This window comes from Rhinopithecus roxellana, chromosome 5 (genome assembly GCF_007565055.1).
Source record: "Rhinopithecus roxellana isolate Shanxi Qingling chromosome 5, ASM756505v1, whole genome shotgun sequence".
NCBI lineage: Eukaryota > Metazoa > Chordata > Mammalia > Primates > Cercopithecidae > Rhinopithecus > Rhinopithecus roxellana.
Genome location: NC_044553.1, coordinates 112,543,065 through 112,548,639, shown reverse-complemented (window position 1 = coordinate 112,548,639; position 5,575 = coordinate 112,543,065).

The window sequence follows — 5,575 nt, the reverse complement described above, 5'->3', positions numbered from 1 at the left end:
TGGTCTGCTCTAGGCACTCCTAGCCCTGAAGCTGGTATTTTAAAAAGTGATTTCTGGATATTTAGAAAGTCACCCGCTGTGAGGAGCTGGGAGGGTCCAAGGATAGAGCCCACAAGAGGAGGAAGATTGAAAAGGGGTCAGAGTGGGAATGGGAGCTGCTGAGGGCAAGGCCCACCCCCAACCCTGACCCCCAAACCCAGCCCCAATGCCAGTCAGCCTCAGGCCAGAGGATGTGAGCAACGGGGGCCCTGGCTGCTCTACAGTGGATCAGAGCCACTGGGTGTGGGGAGCCTTCCAGGGGAAGTGTGGGGATGCCGGGGCAAGGTAAGGCAGGCTCCCAGGGCAGAGACTGAGGCTGACCCCTGCAGCCCCCGTACTGCAGCAGGGGAACGCTGGGATAGGCAACAGTCTTAACCTAGAAAGCCCCAGCAGCTCCTGTGCCCATCAGGACACCGTTGAAGCTTGGTGGTGGTGGAACCCAGGAATGGTCTTTGAACCCACAATCTGGAAGGGGAAGCCAAGGACAGTCCTGGCCCGTAGGCTCCCCTACCTGGAAGCAGTGGGCAGGCCCAGTGAGGGGACCCCAGGAGCACAGACCATGAGCTTACCTGGCCAAATACAGCAGTCAGCACCAAAACATCAAAGAGGGTGGGTAGAAAGGTCATCACATTGGGGTTGACTGCGGCCAACACCAGGTTCCTCTGTACTTCTGGAACACACAGGCCTCTCCTTCCTATCCCTGAAGCGCCCCTGCCCCCACCCCAGCACCCCGAAGACCAGCCTAGTAGATGCACTTGTCCTGGGTCAGCCCCGCTGTCCAAGCAACTACAATTTCTGACTAGAGAGCCAGGGCGGGGCAGGGTGCAGGAGGGGTCCCTGGAAGATGCTCCCTGGGATGCCCTGATGCCTAAAACGTTCCCCATTGGGCCTTCTCAGGGAGGGAGGGTTACGGCAGCCTGTTCTCTCCAGCCACCTCCATCACCAGAGGAGCCCTTACAGACGTTACGGGAGAGAATTGACCTACTGGAGCCAGGAAGAGCGTGGACGCAGCCCTGGGGCTGAGGCTAAGTGGACTCTGGGAGACCGTCACTCTGTCTTCAAGCTTTGGTCTCCTGGACCTCTACAAGCCAGGCTGTTTCAGGCTTTCCATGAGGCCTTGCACAGAGACAGAGTCCAAACACAGCTGGTGAACTCAGTGGGCTTTAGGGAGGGGGCACATACTTAGTGGTGAGGGCTGGGTACCAGGAAAGGGAGGTCCTGGGGCAAGTATGGCCTGTCTGGAGGTGACGCAATGACATATGAACCAGGTGAGGAGAGAGGATTCCCTTGGAAGTGTGGACCAGCCAGATAGCCACCAAGCTGGACGGCCACTGCCAGAGCCTGCAGGACAGCAGAGGGGGCTGGGAAGGGACAGAGGACAGCTGAAGGGCAGGGAACCTGGTTTCCTTCATACAGACACGTGAGTCTTCCCGAAGTGGGTCTTCCTCAAGGGGGTGAAGGTCATTCAAAACACACCTCCAGTCCACCTCAAACCATCTCAGGAGGCCACCACCAACTCACACAGGCCAGCTGCATTGTCACAGTGACCCCAGAACAGCACAGCCCTATCCTTCAGATGAATAAACAGAGAGAGAGACACATCTCACATCCAGGAGATGGGACTCAGACCCAGGTCCAGCTGCAGTGCTACCTCAATGGCTCCCCCTGCACCTCCTCCACGACTCAGTTCCTGCTAACAAGTGAGCACTTGAGTACAGGTGAAATAGGTGCTATTATCCCTGTCCAGTTGCTGGGGAAAGGGAAGCAAGGCACAGGTGACTTGCCCAAGACCAATGTGACAGGGCTGGTTCAACCCCATCTGTCTCAGCCAGCACATCCCCATGGCAGAGGCTTTACTGTGATCCAAACCTGGAAGGTGGAACTCCTTCCAATGTATCACCCAGGGCACAGAGCATGCAGCCCCATGTTTGGGGAGGTGACAGTGTGGGAAACAATCTGGCTAGGCCATGGACTTATGGAGCCCAGGGTTTCCTAGGGCCAGGAGAGCTCTGGAGCCCACTCCAACACCTACTATAAACCTGGAATCCGCACCTGCAGGAGATCAGGAGAGGGGTTCATCCTCTGCTGCACCTACAGCAAGGTGAGACAGGCACAGGTGGGCACCTTGCTTCCAACCAGCCTCAGGTGGGCAGGAAGCAGATCTCCTGCCTGACCTTCCTCTCCAAAGCAGAGGAGAAGGGGCAGCCGCCCATCAGGCCATTGCCCAGATTGAAGCCGCTGAAGCTAGGTCTCAACAGGCAAGTGTGGCCCCTGAGTATCCCAGGCCCGGCCCAAGGCAGTCCTGTCTCTGGTGAGGACCTGGTAGACAGGAGATGTGATGTCCCCAAGTGCCTCTATAAACCTCTGATTGTGGATAATCAAGGAAATGGACAAGACCATCATGCTCAGCCAAGAACCTGGCAGGCACAAGGGGAACCAGGGGCAGGCAAAAGTCAGTTTGGTCCCAGGCCTAGTCCCTGGAAGGATGGTGGATGAGGGGCCAGCCACAGTGAAGAGGAATGGAAGGCCACGGGCTGGGTGGCCAGGGCTGTCAGCTCCTGCAGCCCCTGCAGAACATCTGCCCGGGCCTTGCTCTGCATTCAGCCTTCTGCCTGGAGCCACAGGTGCCTGGACACCGGCCTCCAGTAGGGATGGTGGTAGGAAAGGCACTTGTGGTCACATGTGGTCACCTAAGCATGGGACAGAGGGGTATCTTGCCCCCAAAGAAACCATAGAGGCCAAGAGCTTAAGCAGATGTGACACCATCAATAAACCCCCTTGCCCTGGGTCACATCAATTAAGTCAGCGCCTACCCTGACCCTGAAGCTGCAGCTCAGTCTGGTTGAGACTCACAAAGAGATGTTAGTGCTGGGCAGGGGGCCTGGCCCAGCCTGTGATGTCCAGCAAAGCCGTGGGCTGGACAAGAATCTCTGAAGATTAGTCCAGGACAAGAAGCGCTGTGCCTGGGCAGGGAGTGGGGGCAATGCCCAAGGTGCAGGAGGCCTGAGAACATTTAACTAATTAGGGTGCCAGGTCAGGATGCACAGAAGAGAAGGTGGCATGGCAGCATCCTGCCCGAGGCCAGGCTATAAACCTAGGGGCCGCCTTGTCGAGCCTAAACCATGCTGCCACCCAGATGTCATCCTTCAAATGTGAGGCAGGGCTGGGAGAGCCCCCAGAACCCTCATCCCTCCTACCCCAAGCTGGTTCCCATCCCTCACCAGAAGGAAAGGGAACTCTTCTACGGGGCACAGCATGCCAGGTTCTCTATCACCTGGGGGAAGGGGCCAGGGGGAGGGGGAGCTGCAGGTGAGTGAGAAAGAACCCAGATCCCTCTCTGTCCCTACCTGACAGGTGACCTCCAGCAAGCTGCTTTCTTTGCCTGGGGCCAAGGAGAGTCACAGGGGAGGGACCAGGTTAGAAGAGCTCCACCCTGGAGCCCAGAGCTACCCAAAGAGAAAACCCCCCATCCTCCTGATTCTGCTCCCAGCTCATGCTGCTGGGATAACATTCTCGCCATCAGAGAGGCCATGGGAGGCAGAGGCTGACCCTGCTCCTTCAGGCACCTCAGCGGGTTTGGGCCCACCTTCATCATGATGAGGGAGGGGGTCCCTGGGATCACAAAGGTGAGGGGCAGCTTCTTGGGCTCCAGGTGCTCCAAAGTAGACCCTGCAGGGCACCAGAGCAGAAGGGTGTTAGAGAGGCTGGGCGCAGTGGCTCAGGCCTGTAATCTCAACACTTTGAAAGGCTGAGGTGGGTGGATCACGAGGTCAGGAGATCAAGACCATCCTGAGTAACATTGTGAAACCCCATCTCTACTAAAACTACAAAAAGTTAGCTGGGCATGGTGGCATGCACCTGTACTCCCAGCTACTCGGGAGGCTAAGGCAGGAGAGTCACTTGAACCCAGCAGGCAGAAGTTGAACAGGGCCAGCACCTGAGCTCTGCCTGGCCATGGTGACTCTGATGCAGGTAAGCAATCTGTCATTGTGTCTCATGGGGGATGTCAGCATTACCTTTGGAGTCAAAGTAGGTAAGCCAGGGTAACCAGAGTTCCCAGTAGGGACCAAGACCAAAGGACACAGGGGTCAGGCCTGTCCTGGAAGGTCAGGCTGGACGAGGGGCTCTGTGAAGCTGGGACAACCAAGGGCCTGCCCTTCAGGTTACAGGCATCTGGGTCCTGGTCTAGACCCTCATATGCCATCCAGAGACCCAACCCTGGAGACAATTCCTCCCAGGCTGGTAGCAGAGAGTCGATCCTTGTACTCACCCCACCAAAAACTCTGAAATGAGGGGGCCTATGGGTAGGGGAAAGACTCATCAGAACAAGGTTCTCGGGGCAGGTATGGCTTTAGCTGGGCCTTAGGGCAGTCAGAGAGGTAGGTGACAGGTCCCCTCACAAAAGCTGCCAGAGCATGCAGGAGGGTCACAGGTGTAGTGTTGGGAATGTTCTGTAAGACAGCAGGCAGCCTCTTACTCACCAGTGGGGCCAAGTGCGGTCAGGTCCATACACCAGGAGAAGCTGGTATCCACACACTGGTGCACTTTGTTTCCTGTTTTAGAGACAGGGTCTTGCTCCGTTGCCCAGTCTGGAGTGTAGTGATGCAATCATAGCTCACTGCAGCCTTGACCTCCTGGGTTCATGTGATCTTCCCACCTCAGCCTCCTGAGTAGCTGGGACCACAGGCATATGCCACCATGCCTAATTTTATTTTTTGTAGAGACAGGGTCTGGCTGTGTTGCCCAGGCTGGTCTCAAGAGCTTTCCACCTCAGCCTCCCAAAACACTGATACAGAGACAAGCCAGTGCTCCTGGCCATGCTGGTGCATTTTGGCTGCCATGGTGCACAGGAGGTATGAGCTTGGGGGGTGTATTATCTGCTTCTGGACTCTACCCAGGCCTGCACCCAGACTGACCTCTGAGCTGCAGGGAACAGGTGTGGAGAGAACGCAGCAAGCAGAGTGGGCTAGCCAGTGATGGAGACCCAGGCTGGGACTAGGAGAGGTAGGGCTCCAACCCTCAGCCTAGTGGCCCTGCCCGACCCCTTGGGGCCAAGATGATTTCCTGGGAAGCCAGGCATGGAGGCCAGCATGCACCTGAACTGAGGACAGAAGACTCTGATGAGAGGGAGGGGGAGGCCTCTGACATAGTTTGGATGCTTGTCCCATCCACATCTCATGTTGAAATGTGATCCCCAATGCTGGAGGTGGGGCCTATAGTGTGAGGTGTTTGGGTCATGGTGGGGGACCCCTCTTGAATGGCTTAGTGCCCTCCCCATGGTAATGAGTGCGCTTTCTTCTTTCGTTTTTTCTTTTTTCTTTTCTTTTTTTTTTTTTTTTTTTTTTTTTTTTTTGAGACAGAGTCTCGCTCACAGCCCAGGCTGGAGTGCAGTGGTGCGATCTCAGCTCACTGCAACCTCCATCTCCCAGGTTCAAGTGATTCAATGAGTGAGTTTTCTATCAGTTCACAGGAGAGCTGGTTGTTTAAAAGAGCCTGATGCCTCCTTTCTCTTTCTTCCTCTCTCACCATGCAACAG